At 47.3% G+C, this 15,887-nt stretch overlaps 1 protein-coding gene across 10 annotated transcripts in view; it reads right to left on the bottom strand.

Annotated features, from left to right (window-relative positions):
• LOC130285427 (dynein axonemal heavy chain 11-like) overlaps nt 1–15,887 on the bottom strand; it is a 523,820-nt gene that overhangs the window by 191,097 nt on the left and 316,836 nt on the right. The window lies entirely within an intron of this gene.

Below are 15,887 nucleotides of genomic sequence, written 5' to 3' on the forward strand. Positions count from 1 at the left end.
TGTCGGCTCTAGTAATAGTGATGTCTGTTCTAGCCGATATTTTTTCAAGGGCCTGAAGTTCTTCTTTGGGCAAGTTACGGATGGCTTGGGGATAAATTAAACTTTTCACGTCCTGTATCACTGCCTTCCTGAATAATTCCAGGGGGCTCCCTGGACTTATTGGAGGAGAGAAAGTTGAGGGGTTACCCCCTGTAAATTGAGGGACATGCATGATTTGGTCAGGTACATTCTCTGTTGTTAAACCTGCTAATGTTTGGATATTTGATATATCCTGAGTAATTAGCTGAGGATTGGGGATAAATCCCAATGGTCCTATATAACTTTGGATTTCACCCTCTAATTTTTCAGCTGCATTTGTATTAACTTTATTATTGTAGTATTTGTGTAAGTTAATTTTACTAATTCCTTTTTGGATGTCAATTTCAAAGTCTTCCTCCTTGAAGTTTTCCAATAGTCCATAGTTAAGTCCTTTAGATAATACTCTCACTGTGTGTTTGTCCAGTATTTCAGAGGTTAAATTCACCACATTATCTTCTTCGTCTAGGTGTTGCGCCAAGTCACACTTTTCCTTTTTACTGCGGTTGCGGTTCCTCTTCCGCCTTCTCCTTTTTGCCCTTCTCGGGCTCTTCCTAAAGGGACTGCTGGTTCTTGTGCTTGGCTTAGGGCTTGATGGCTTGTTTCCGTTTGATCATCGGATGCTGTGTCTGACTCTGATGTCCAGAAATCAGATCTTTTTTTGTTGTCATTTTTCTTAGCAGTTGCAGTAGTATTTTGTCTCTTATTGCGGTTTTTGAATGGTTATGCATTTTTCCATGTAAATACTCTGTTTTGCTGGAAGTCCTCCTTATCCTGTAGGAACTTGTCTCTTTTTCTTGTTTTTATTTCCGCCTGCAGTATTTGGATTTTTCTGTTCACATTTTTGAAGAAATAGTTTTTTTGCTCCTCGTTCACTCTTTTAGCATACTCTGATTTCGCATCTTCTAATGCGACTTTAATTTGCTGGTATTCGCTATGGTTTTGCTCCAGGATCAATTGAGTTAATTTCAAGGAGTGTTGTATATTTTCCTGGAATTGTGAAGGATTTTTATAGATCCTTAGACCTCTTGGCGAACGGCCACTTTCTAGATACGCCTGCAAGGAATTCAGGGTCCAGAACAATCGTGTTTCTTTTTCCGACATTGTCATAATTTTATATTCTAGGCAGGGGCGGACACAGACAACAGAGGGCCCCTGTGCAAAGAATGTGCCTGGGCCCCCCCCCCCCCCCCCCCAAAAAAAAAAAAGTAATATGCCATAAAATTGCACTGCAACTCACATTAATCTGCATTAGATAGGCAGCAGTTCCCCCACATTAGGTAGCATAGATTCCCCACATTAGGTAGCATATATTCCCCACATTAGGTAGCATTGCATAGTTTCCCCACATTAGGTAACATAGCATAATTTCCCCACATTAGGTAGCGTAGCATATATTCCCCACATTAGGTAGCGCAGCATATATTCCCCACATTAGGTAGCGTAGCATAGATTCCCTACATTAGGTAGCGTAGCCCCACATTAGGTAGCGTAGCATAGCATATATTCCCCACATTAGGTAGCATGGCATAGATTCCCCACATTAGGTAGCGTAGCATATATTCCCCACATTAGGTAGTGTAGCAAAGATTCCCCACATTAGGTAGCATAGCATATATTCCCCACATTAGGTAGCATAGATTCCCCACATTAGGTAGCATAGCATATATTCCCCACATTAGGTAGCATAGATTCCCCACATTAGGTAGCATAGAATATATTCCCCACATTAGGTAGCATAGATTCCCCACATAAGGTAGCGTAGCATAACCCCAACAAACAAACACACACACACACACACTCTCACTCACCCACACACTCTTACCTGGCCTGCACTACTTACATTTGCCCATGGGGACTTCCTGGCAGAGGTGCGCGCTATAAGTGACATCATCGCACGCTCTGCGCTGGACGTCAGCGTCCAGGTGCTTGCGATGACGTCACTCACTGCACGCACCTCAGCCAGGAAGTCCCCATGGGCAGATGTAAGTAGCAGTTTAGTGACTGGGCAAGACTGGTTTCCCTGTCATATGTGCACTGGCAGGGCTGCCATCAAAAATTTCGGGGCCCCTTACACAACTCAAGGCCTGAGACCCCCACCGGTCACCTCGGTTGAAGTGGTTCTCCAGCTGTTGGAAAGCTAAAACTCCCATCATGTCTGGAGAGCATCAGGCAATGGGAGTTGTAGTTTTGTAACAGCTGAAGAGACACAGATTGGACACAGTTTTACCCATCATCACTGCAGAACTTACAAGTGACTACAGCTCTGATGGGACAGTCATAAGAACACACAATGATGTCAGTGACCTGAGTGACGTCTTCTTTTCTTCTTCATCTCGTCCAGAGACCAGGTCTTCCCCAGCTCCATCTTCTCTGCAGAGTCTGACATGCAGACATCATTGGCTCCTCACTGTCAGCAGATCCTCATCCTCTGCATGAAGACAATAATCATTATAACCTTGCCAGAAAGTGTAACCTAAATAAAATACTGCCCCACACTGTACCCTGAATATAATACTGCTATACACTGTACCCACTAAATATAATCCTGCCACACACTGTACCCTGAATATAATCCTGCCACACACTGTACCATGAATAGCATACTGCCATACACTGTACCCACTAAATATAATACTGCTATTCACTGTACCCACTAAATATAATACTGCCCCACACAGTACCCTAAATAAAATACTGTCACACACTGTACCCTAAATAAAATACTGTCACACACTGTACCCTAAATAAAATACTGCCCCACACTGTACCCTAAATATAATATTGCCAGACACTGTAACCTGAATACAATACTGCTGTACACTGTACCCACTAAATATAATACTGCCACACACTGTACTCCGAATATAATACTGCCACACATTGTACCCACTAAATATAATATTGCCACACACTGTACCCTGAATATAATACTGCTATACACTGTACCCTGAATATAATAATACTATACACTGTACCCTGAATATAATACTGCTACACACTGTGCCCACTAAATATAATCCTGCCACACACCGTACCCTGAATATAATAATGCTATACACTGTAACCTGAGTATAATACTGCTATACACTGTACCCACTAAATATAATCCTGCCACACACTGTACCCTGAATATAATACTGCTATACACTGTACCCACTAAATATAATCCTGCCACACACTATACCCACTAAATATAATACCTCTTATCCTCTGTGTCCTCATCATTCCTCATCACCCCCATAACCCCTGCCAAACCTCTCCTCAACACTACTATAACCACCCCCGCACCTCTCCTCATCATTACTATAACCCCCCCACACCTCTCCTCATCACTACTATAACCCCCCCCAGGCACCTCTCATCACTACTATAACCCCCCCCACACACCTCTCCTCATCACTACTATAACCCCCGCACCTCTCCTCATCACTACTATAACCCCCCCACACACCTCTCCTCATCACTACTATAACCCCCGCACCTCTCCTCATCACTACTATAACCCCCCCACACACCTCTCCTCATCACTACTATAACCCCCCCCACACACACCTCTCCTCATCACTACTATAACCCCCGCACCTCTCCTCATCACTATTATAACCCCCGCACCTCTCCTCATCACTATTATAATGCCCCCTGCATATCTCACCACCCCCATAACAACCCCCTGCACCTCTCTTCACCCCCATAACACCCTCCTGCACCTCTTATCACCCCCATAACCCCCCCTGCACCTCTCATCACCCCATAACACCCCCCCCCCTCATCACCCCCATAACACCCCCTGCATCTCTCATCACTCCCATAACACCCCCTGCATCTCTCATCACCCCCATAACCCCCCCTGCATCTCTCATCACCCCCATAACCCCCCTGCACCTCTCATCACCCCCATAACCTCCCCATGCACCTTTCATCCCCCCATAACACCCCCTGCACCTCTCATCCCCCCCATAACACCCCCCTGCACCTCTCATTACCCCCATAACCCCCCCTGCATCTCTCATCACCCCCATAACCCCCCTGCACCTCTCATCACCCCCATAACCTCCCCATGCACCTTTCATCCCCCCATAACACCCCCTGCACCTCTCATCCCCCCCATAACACCCCCCTGCACCTCTCATTACCCCCATAACCCCCCCTGCATCTCTCATCACCCCCATAACCCCCCTGCACCTCTCATCACCCCCATAACCTCCCCATGCACCTTTCATCCCCCCCATAACACCCCCTGCACCTCTCATCCCCCCCCATAACACCCCCCTGCACCTCTCATTACCCCCATAACACCCCCTGCACCTCTCATTACCCCCATAACCCCCTGCACCTCTCATCACCCCCATAACCTCCCCATGCACCTTTCATCCCCCCATAACACCCCCTGCACCTCTCATCCCCCCATAACACCCCCTGCACCTCTCATTACCCCCATAACCCCCCCCCTCTCATCACCCCTATAACACCCCAAGCACCAGTTCCCCTGCACCTCTCATCACCATTGTAGTCTGCAAACAACATAGCCCCCATCCAACCCCCCCCCCCCCCCCAACCACACACACACCCCGTTCACTTACTCTGCCGGGGTTCGGTGCAGCTGCTGCTCCTGTCAGAGTGTCACTGCACGGGGAGGATCCGTCGGGAGGCTGCTGGACTGGAGATCGCGCCGGGACAGGTCAGGTGACTGGAGTAGACGTGCGTGCCTGCGCGGGGCACGTCGACTCCCATCAGCCCCTGGCCTGTCCGGCCCTGCCGTACTTCTTAAGGGGCCCGCGCCCTAGAAAGAGCGGGCCTCATAGTCCTGCGGGCCCCCCAGACTATGAGGCCCGGTCATAGTTCTGACGGGTACCCAGCCAGGAGTCAGTGAGTGACAGTCGCAGTCACTCACTGACTAGCCGGAAAAAAAAAGTACAGGGACGTCCGGGCCTCCCTGAAGCTCCGGGCCCCATACAAGTGTATGGGTTTACCCCCTGATGGCGGCCCTGTGCACTGGGTCCGATGGTAGGACCGGCCCAGCGTGTGAGGGCGGGCCGGGCCCCCTCCCACGCTGGGCCCCTGTGCAGCTGAACCGGCTGCACAGGCGATATGTCCGCCCCTGATTCTAGGGTTTTAGTGCTTACGAGTTGTAATTCACTTTGCACATTGGAGGACGTAAAAAACTAACATGTTTATAATTCCCGGGGTCACCTTTTGTCCCCTTTTTAAATATTGGCACCACATTTGCCATGCGCCAGTCCTGGGGAACAGTCCCTGTTACTATAGAGTCCCTGAATATTAAAAAATAGAGGTCTGTCTATTACATTATTTAATTCCTTTAGAACACGGGGGTGAATGCCATTTGGACCTGGTAATTTGTCTATTTAGATTTTTTGTAGAGGGAACTATACTTCTTCCTGGGCTAGACAGGTGACCTGTACTAGGGAGTTTACCTTATCTCGCTGTATTTCACCTGGCATTTCATTTTCCTTGGTGAATACAGTGGAGAAGAAATTGTTTAATATATTTGCTTTTTCTTGATCACCATTTATAATTTCTTCCTCATCATTTTTTAAAGGGCCTACACTTTCATTTTTAACCATTTTGTTATTTAGTTAAAGAACATATTGGGGTTAGTTTTACTCTCTTTGGCAATGAGTCTTTCTGTCTCTATTGTTGCAGCTTTTATCAGGTTTTTTACATATTTTAAATTTTTCTCTATAGCTTTTTAATGCTTCTTCACTGCTGTCTTGTGTTAGTAGTTTTAGTAGTTTATTTTTGTAATTTATTGCCCCCTTAATGTTTTTATTCATCCATATTGGTTTTCTTTTATTCCCATAAGGTATATACATCTTACAGGGAGAATTTAAGATATTTTTAAAAGTTTCCCATTTAGTGTCAGTATTCTTGTTTTTGAGGACATTATCCCAATTGTTACGCCTAGCGCTCCGGGTCCCCGCTCCTCCCCGGAGCGCTCACGGCGTCTCTCTCCCCGCAGCGCCCCGGTCGGTCCCGCTGACCGGGAGCGCTGCACTGTCATGGCCGTCGGGGATGCGATTCGCACAGCGGGACGCGCCCGCTCGCGAATCGCATCCCGGGTCACTTACCCGTCCCGGTCCCCTCCTGTCATGTGCTGGCGCGCGCGGCTCCAGCTCTCTGAGACTTAAAGGGCCAGTGCACCAATGATTGGTGCCTGGCCCAATTAGCTTAATTGGCTTCCACCTGCTCCCAGACTATATCTGCTCACTGCCCCTGCACTCCCTTGCCGGATCTTGTTGCCTTGTGCCAGTGAAAGCGTTTAGTGTGTCCAAAGCCTGTGTTACCTGAACTTCTGCTATCCATCCTGACTACGAACCTTGCCGCCTGCCCCCGACCTTCTGCTACGTCTGACCTTGCCTCTGCCTAGTCCTTCTGTCCCACGCCTTCTCAGCAGTCAGCGAGGTTGAGCCGTTGCTAGTGGATACGACCTGGTTGCTACTGCTGCAGCAAGACCATCCCGCTTTGCGGCGGGCTCTGGTGAAAACCAGTAGCCTCTTAGAACCGGTCCACTAGCACGGTCCACGCCAATCCCTCGCTGACACAGCGGATCCACAACCCGTAAGCCGAATCGTGACAGTAGATCCGGCCATGGATCCCGCTGAGGTGCCGCTGCCAAGTCTCGCTGACCTTACCACGGTGGTCGCTCAGCAATCGCAGCAAATTGCCCAACAAGGACAGCAGCTGTCGCAGTTGACCGCCACGTTACAGCAACTTCTGCCTCTGCTACAGCAGCAACCATCTCCTCCGCCAGCTCCTGCACCTCCTCCGCAGCGAGTGGCCGCCCCTAGCCTCCGCTTGTCCCTGCCGGACAAATTTGATGGGGACTCCAGACTCTGCCGTGGATTTTTGTCTCAGTGTTCCCTGCATATGGAGATGTTGTCGGACCTGTTTCCTACAGAACGGTCTAAGGTGGCGTTCGTAGTAAGCCTTCTTTCAGGAAAGGCCTTGTCTTGGGCCACACCGCTCTGGGACCGCAATGATCCTGCCACAGCCACAGTCCAGTCCTTCTTCGCTGAAGTCCGGAGTGTCTTCGAGGAGCCAGCCCGAGCTTCTTCTGCCGAGACTGCCCTGTTGAACCTGGTCCAGGGTAATTCTTCAGTGGGCGAGTACGCCATCCAATTTCGTACTCTTGCTTCCGAGTTATCATGGAATAACGAGGCTCTCTGCGCAACCTTTAAAAAAGGCCTATCCAGTCGCATCAAGGATGTGCTGGCCGCACAAGAGATTCCTGCCAACCTGCAAGAACTCATCCATTTGGCTACCCGCATTGACATGCGTTTTTCTGAGCGACACCAAGAGCTCCACCAGGAAAAAGACTTAGATCTCTGGGCACCTCTCCCACAGCATCCTTTGCAGTCTACGCCTGGGCCTCCCGCCGAGGAAGCCATGCAAGTGGATCGGTCTCGCCTGACCCAGGAAGAGAGGAATCGCCGTAGGGAAGAAAATCTTTGTCTGTACTGTGCCAGTACCGAGCATTTCTTGGTGGATTGCCCTATCCGTCCTCCACATCTGGGAAATGCACGCACGCACCCAGCTCACGTGGGTGTGGTGTCTCTTGGTTCTAAGTCTGCTTCTCCACGTCTCACGGTGCCCGTGCGGATTTCTCCTTCAGCCAACTCCTCCCTCTCAGCCGTGGCCTGCTTGGACTCTGGTGCCTCCGGGAATTTTATTTTGGAGTCTTTTGTGAATAAATTCCGCATCCCGGTGACCCGTCTCGTCAAGCCGCTCTACATTTCCGTGGTCAATGGAGCCAGACTGGATTGCACTGTGCGTTACCGCACAGAACCCCTCCTGATGTGTATCGGACCCCATCGCGAAGTGATTGAGCTCTTCGTCCTACCCAACTGTACCTCTGAGGTCCTCCTCGGTCTGCCATGGCTCCGGCTTCATTCTCCCACCCTTGATTGGACCACCGGGGAGATCAAGAACTGGGACTCTGCCTGCCATAGGAAGTGCCTCTCCCCCCCTCCCAGGCAAGCCTCAGTGCCTCCTCATGGCCCCCGTCCTGGTGTCACACTGCCCCGTGCCAGGCTTCGCCCTCTGCCCTCCCTCCCCATTCCCACTCCTGCTGTGCTGCCTGCCGTTGAGGAAACCCTCCATTCTTTCCCGGTGTCCTCATCCCAGGGGAGGCAGTTACCGGACAAAGAAAAGGGGAGACCTAAGGGGGGGGGTACTGTTACGCCTAGCGCTCCGGGTCCCCGCTCCTCCCCGGAGCGCTCACGGCGTCTCTCTCCCCGCAGCGCCCCGGTCGGTCCCGCTGACCGGGAGCGCTGCACTGTCATGGCCGTCGGGGATGCGATTCGCACAGCGGGACGCGCCCGCTCGCGAATCGCATCCCAGGTCACTTACCCGTCCCGGTCCCCTCCTGTCATGTGCTGGCGCGCGCGGCTCCGCTCTCTAGGGCGCGCGCGTGCCAGCTCTCTGAGACTTAAAGGGCCAGTGCACCAATGATTGGTGCCTGGCCCAATTAGCTTAATTGGCTTCCACCTGCTCCCAGACTATATCTGCTCACTGCCCCTGCACTCCCTTGCCGGATCTTGTTGCCTTGTGCCAGTGAAAGCGTTTAGTGTGTCCAAAGCCTGTGTTACCTGAACTTCTGCTATCCATCCTGACTACGAACCTTGCCGCCTGCCCCCACCTTCTGCTACGTCTGACCTTGCCTCTGCCTAGTCCTTCTGTCCCACGCCTTCTCAGCAGTCAGCGAGGTTGAGCCGTTGCTAGTGGATACGACCTGGTTGCTACTGCCGCAGCAAGACCATCCCGCTTTGCGGCGGGCTCTGGTGAAAACCAGTAGCCTCTTAGAACCGGTCCACTAGCACGGTCCACGCCAATCCCTCGCTGACACAGCGGATCCACAACCCGTAAGCCGAATCGTGACACCAATATATATTGTTATGGGCTTCTCTGAGTTGATCAAACTTTGCCTTCCTAAAGCTCATTGTTTTTGTTGCCCCTCAAGAGATTCCTTTATTGAAGAACAATTTATAATGTATTATATTATGATCACTATTTCCTAGGTGTCCTTCTACTTGCACATTAGTTACTCTGTCAGGTCTGTCGGTTAATATTAGCCAGTAGGGCGCCCCCTCTGGTCGGGCTCTGCATCATTTGGGACAGATAATTGTCTTTAGCTATAGTCAGAAACATGTTTCCTTTATGAGATTCACAGGTCTGTCTCCCAATTTATATTAGGATAGTTAAAGTCCCCATTATTATCACATCATTCTGATTTGCTGCCTTGTTTATTTGCCTCAGTAATTGATCTTCTGCCTCTTCCATTATGTTTGGTAACTTTTAACAAACCCCTATCAGAATTTGTTTTTTTTTTATCTCCATATATTTCTACCCATAATGCCTCCACATTATCGTTTCCCTCCCATGTATCCTCCCGCAGTGCGGCCTTCAGACTGGACTTTACATAAAGACAGACTCCTCCCCTTTCCATTTTGTCTGATCCTTCCTGAATAGACGATAACCCTGTATGTTGACCGCCCAGTCACAGTTATCGTCCAACCAAGTCTCTGTTATACCCACTATGTCATAATTTTCTGTAGACCCCTCCAGTTCATCTACTGGACAGACTTCTGGCATTAGTCAACATGCAATTCAAAGGTGTACGTTTTTTCTTCCTATGAAGCCTATCCCTATTAACTATTCTAACCCCCCCCCCCCTCCGCTCCACCCCCAGGTACATTAATAAGTCCCACCTCTCTATCTACACTATCTTCCCCCTCTATGTTGTAGGTTCCCTCCCCCCCAGTCCCTAGTTTAAACACTCCTCCACCCTTCTAGCCATCTTCTCCCCAAGCACAGCTGCACCCTCCCCACTGAGGTGCAGCCTGTCCCTATGGTAGAGCCGGTATCTGACAGCTATGTCGGCTCAGTTCTCCATGAACCCAAACTCCTTCCTACACCAGCTTCTGAGCCACTTGTTTACCTCCCTGATCTCCCGCTGCCTTTCTGGTGTGGCTCGTGGTGCAGGTAATATTTCAGAAAATATTACCTTGGAGGTCATTGCGTTAAGCTTGAGGCCTAAGTCCCTGAAATAATTTTTAAGGACACTCCACCTACCTCTTACTTTGTCATTGTTGCCAATATGTACCATGACTGCTGAGTCCTCTCCAACCCCACCCAGCAACCTGTCAACCCGATCCGCGATGTGCCAAACTCGAGCACCAGAAAGACAACACACTGTTCGGCGATCCCGGTCCTTGTGACAGATCGCCCTGTCTGTCCCCCTAATAAATTTAGTCCCCCACTATCAGTACCTGTCTGGCCTGCCCTGCACTCCTCCCTCCCTCCTTACTGAAGCAGACACCCCCCCTGGCCATCAGAGGCAGAGTCCTGCCGCAGTACTGCTAGCTCTGAAATGGCATCCCCCTCATCTGCCAACCGGGCAAACTTGTTGGAGTATGCCAGATCAGGACTAGCCTCCCTGACACTTTTCCCTCTACCCCATTTTCTAACTGAAACCTAGCTAGCTGCCTGACTGTCCCTCTACCCCAGAGAGTACTTGCTCAGTAAGCAGGAGACTCCTCTCAAAGTTGTCTATACGTCTGTGTTTCCAGTTGCTCCTCTAGATCCAGGATCAGGGTTTCCAAATGAACAACTCACACAACAATATGTACCTTCAAACTGCTGTTTAAGCCTTAACGACCACGGACGTAAATGTACGTCCTGGTTTGGCGGGACTTTGCACACCAGGACGTACATTTACATTCCCGCGAGTATCGGAACTAGCAGCAGCCGGGGACCCGCCGGTAATGGCCAACATCCGCGATCACATGGATGTCCGCCATTAACCCCTCAGATGCCGTGATCAATACAAAATGGATGATCGGATCGCCCGCAGTGCTGCCGCGGCGATCCGATCATCCAGCATGGGTCTCCCCGGGTCTTCTGCTCTGGTCTGATATCGAGCAGACCAGAGCAGAAGATCACCGATAATACTGATCAGTGCTATGTCCTACACATCAAAATATAATGTTAATTATCCCTTACAGTGAATGGCGTAAACGTAAAAAAATAAAAAAGTCTAAAAATGCTGCTTTTTTGTCACATTTTATTAAAAAAATTTATAATAAATGATCTAAAAGTTTTATAAATGCAAATGTGGTATTGATAAAAAGTACAGATGACGGCGCAAAAATTTAGCCCTCATACTGCCCTATATATGGAAAAATGAAAAAGTTATAGCTGGTCAAAATAGGGCGATTTTAGATTACTGATTTTGTGAAAGGTTTAGATTTTTTTTAAGCGGTACAAAAATATAAAAGTATCTAGCCATGGGTATCATTTTAATCATATTGACCATTATAAGAACACTAATATTGTGTCTTGGGTGTGCCTAAAAAATAACTTTTAATGTAGACTGATTAAAACATTATGCAAACTTAAAGTGTACTTGTGTTAACAATCACCACAAATAACAAGGGATGTCATTGATGCATATAAGGGAGGCCCAGGTTGGCTCTGCTTGGCCCTGCCAGCCCAACTTGGTGTCACATGCATCAATTGCTCCCACCAATTAGAGCCGCTGCCGCGTTTCTGCCAATAATTATAATGGCGTCATCAGGGAGGTTCACAGATTGGTTTATATAGACATCACAAGATAAATGTAAAAGATATAGTATCACAGATATTACAATTGGGTTCCATGTATTAGGCAACAGAAATACACAGGTCTCTCCCTAAAGTTCCTGTAAGGAAAAAAGATAGGGCCATGGATGATGCCTGTGAAATAAATATTGCTGTCCCTAGAGAACTCCAGTGTGCCCAGGATAACCGGTCTGGTCCACCTAGGAAGAAGCACAAGTACAAAGAGCCCCATCAATAACCTGTACTTAGGAGAGAAAGTTGGGGAACTTATAACAAGTCCCTGCTCTTACTCACGGTTTCCTACTCCGGACGGGTCTCACACAACCTGCTGTAGTGCAGGGAGCTGCTAACTCGCAGCTCTGCTCGCTCGGTGAAGCGAGGTGCCGGCGTCTGATATCAGTTGCCGGATATACGCGCACAGCCGTGCACGTCACCATGACGCGCTGATGGAGACGCGCGATCGCATCTCTGCAACTGCGGCTGTGCAAACATTACATCTCGGCCGCTGAAAATAACAGAATGTGTTGTCAATACACAAATCTTGTTTTAGACTGCTTTTCTACATGCACTGTTTATTAGGTGATTAGCCCGCTACCAGGTAATAGTAAAATGTTTTCATACATAAGATTTGAGAGGAGGTAGATATAGCCCGATCTGAGGAGTATAAACAGAGACAGGGGGTATTCTTGTATGTATATTATAGTATAACTGTATTAGAAAAGGTTACCAGGGAGCAAAAAAGATATTGCCCATAACGCTTGGTAGAGGGGTGGGAAAGGTCAGAGAATAGCCCTAAAGGGGGAGGTGAAAGGGATAAAAGGGGGCCTAGGGATACCTAATATATCCCTATTGTGTCCCTAAATGTTAGCCCTGATACCTAGGCGGGGTGGCCGCCCTAAAAAGGGCTGTCCCGCACTGGATCCTCCTATTGTTGACTAGCATGTCTATTATATGCGACAGTGACCACTAACTCCTAGAGACCAACTAAGGTCCTCCCTATCTGCCTACTCGGTCACCTATAGTTAGTCCCACCCCTCAAAAAACAGCCCAAATTTTGCTGTTCATTCAGACCCTTAGGGAACACCGTATCAAGGCAATGTATCCAGCGACACACACTCTGTAAGAGAATTTTATCCATGTTGCCACCACTTTGTGATGGTACCAATTTGTCAATTCCCATGAATTGAGTGATGTTGTATGGTATGTGTTGCCACTGGGGTATCCCTTTTGTTCCGGATATCTCCGAAATATTCCACTATTCTTCTCCTGAGCTCTCTTGTTGTTTCACCAACATAAATCAATGGGCAAGGACAAATGGCGATATAGATTACTAGTTTAGATGTACAATTAATAAAATGCTTGATGGGAATAGGTTGTTGTTTGTAGGGAATTTCATTTGATTTGCAGATGTATTTACAAGCCCGGCAGTGACCATATTTAAAAAACCCTCGTATGGCACTTGATTTCTCTAGCCACGTAGCTGCTGCATTTTTTTCTGGTTGAAGATGGCTTTGTACTACTAAGTCCCCAATACTTCGCCCCCGTCTATAAGTGATCTGGGGAGTCGGACCAATGATGTCATGAAGGTCTGGGTCCATTTTTAAGATATCCCAGTGATGGACAATAATTTTTCGGATTCTAGGGGACATCCTATCAAAAGTACCAATAATTCTAGAAATTTGAGAGTTAGAGTTACTAGATTTGGGTGTCAATAATTCACTTCTAGGCATCCTGGATGATATGCCTGTGATAATATGTAATTAGGGTATCCCCTGTCTCTGAGTCTCCTCCTCATATTTTCTGCCTGTCTTTTGTAGTCTTGTGGTGACAAACAGTTCCTCCTGAGGTGGAGATATTGCCCCTTAGGGATCCCCTTTTTAGGGGGCCCGGGTGGCAACTTTCCCACCTCGGGAGGCTGTTCGTCGCAGTCTTTTTTTGATAAATAGTACTTTGTAGGGTATCAGCAGTCTCTCTGTAGATCTTGACATCCAGGAAATTCAGTTCTGTTTCATTGGTTTCAAAAGTGAAGAATAGACCTAACGTGCGTGAGTTTATGGATTTGACCAGTTGTTCGAACTGGTCTCGGGTCCCATTCCGCACCACAAACACGTTGTCAATATAGCATAGCCAAATGCGAGCTTTTTCACCCAAAAATATACTTTCATCAGAGAAAAGGTAGGTCGCCTCCCACCAGCCCAGGGTGAGATTTGCATAGCTGGGGGCAGAGGGGAACCCCATGGCGGTCCCCCTGAGATGGTGGAAGATGCAACCATTAAAAAGAAAATAATTTTTGGTTAACACAAAATTCAGAAGTTGTAAAACTAGTGTATTATGTTCCTGATAGGACATCCTTCTAGTTTTTAGATAGTATTCCATTGCTTGCAGACCCACAGAATGTTTAATTGAAGAATATAATGCCTCCACATCAATACTTGCCAAAATGTTGCCTTCACTCAGGCAGATCCCTTCTATTCTCTGTAATAGGTCCATTGTGTCTCGCAAGTACGATGGTAGACTGAGCACAAATTGTCTTAGGATCCTATCCAGATATATTCCCAAATTTTGTGCAATGCCCCCGATGCCCGAAACAATCGGGCAGCCTTTGAGTGGTATCAAGGGCAGACAGAAAAGGGCGGCACTCGGGTCCCCCGGTGGTGCACGTGGAATAGTGTAACAATGTAAGAAAGAAATCCTGACACTCACTTCGTCTTCTGCTAAGTGTTATGTGTTTATTGAAACACAGTGCAAGCACAAATTTGTACTTGCACTGTGTTTCAATAAACACATAACACTTAGCAGAAGATGAAGTGAATGCCGGGATTTCTTTCTTACTTTGAGTGGTATCAGGCCCTTGTGGATTTTTGGCAATGCACAAAATGTAGGAATAACAGGTGTGGCAGGCTTCATAAATTCAAACTCATTACGATCAATAAGATTTTTTTCCAGTGCATTGGTCAAAATTTCAGTCAATTCTTGAGAGTATGCAGGTGTTGGATCACTTGAATGTGTTTTGTATGACCCACAGAATAAAGAACACATGCCATTTTTACCGTAAAGTGTATAGTGTGAAAACAAAACCCTCCAAAATGTGCAAAATTGTGGTTTTCATTTACATTTCCTCCCTAAAAAGTTTTTTGGGGGGTTTGCCGTACATTTTATGGTAAAATGAGAGGTTTCATTACAAAGTACAATTGGTCACGCAAAAAACAAGCCCTTATATGGGTCTGTAGATGGAAATATAAAGGAGTTATGGATTTTAGAAGGCGAGGAGGAAAAAAGGAAAACACAGAAATAAAATTGGCCTGGTCCTTAAGGTTAAAATGGGCTTGGCCCTTAAGGGGTTAAGGATTGCATATATTGTGCAAAATGCACACTGGACTGCCTTTTCCAACATGGAGGCCATACTAGATTTGGAGATTGCAAAAATTAACAGTAAAAAAACAATAAAATATTTCAATTAAACTCCATGAATTTAAAGTACCTTAATTTTAAGTCCCTCTCACTTTTATACACTCACTTGAATACTTCACACTCTTGTATACAGACACACAATCACTAGCTCAGACAATTGCTTAGTATACTTTCTTTTATAGTTACCAGATATCACCTCTCTCTTCCACTGCCTGGAAGTGAATTCAAAGGGCTAACTTGCTGCAAACAGCTGCAATTTCAGCTGCTAATTAATTAACTACTCTACCCACTCTCCACCTGTATTCCTCCCAGACAAAGAAAGAGAAAAAAAAATCACAGAAGTGCACTCAATGCTCACAATACTTCTTACAGTATTCCCTTAATTTTAAGTGCCTCTCACTTTTATACCTACACTTACTTGTATACTTCACACTCTTGTATACAGACACACAATCACTAGCTCAGACAATCGCTTAGTGTACTTTCTTTTATAGTTACCAGACACCACCTCTCAATGCTCTAGCTGAGGGAAGGAGGTACTCACCCAAGATCAGATGGTACTTGGTCCAATCTGTCATCCTTTCGATGCAGTTACATTACCCTGTTCTCTTAACAGAAAAACACCCCAAAGTATAATCTTTCCACCTCCATGTTAGATGTGGGAATGGTGGTTTTAGGGTCATAGGCAGTTTTCCTCCTCAAACACGGCAACACTTTTATGCAGTTCTCCTCTGAATAATGCTGATGTTCATTGGCAAACTTTAGATGGTCCTGTACACTTG

This window comes from Hyla sarda, chromosome 8 (genome assembly GCF_029499605.1).
Source record: "Hyla sarda isolate aHylSar1 chromosome 8, aHylSar1.hap1, whole genome shotgun sequence".
In the NCBI taxonomy this organism is placed as follows: Eukaryota; Metazoa; Chordata; class Amphibia; order Anura; family Hylidae; genus Hyla; species Hyla sarda.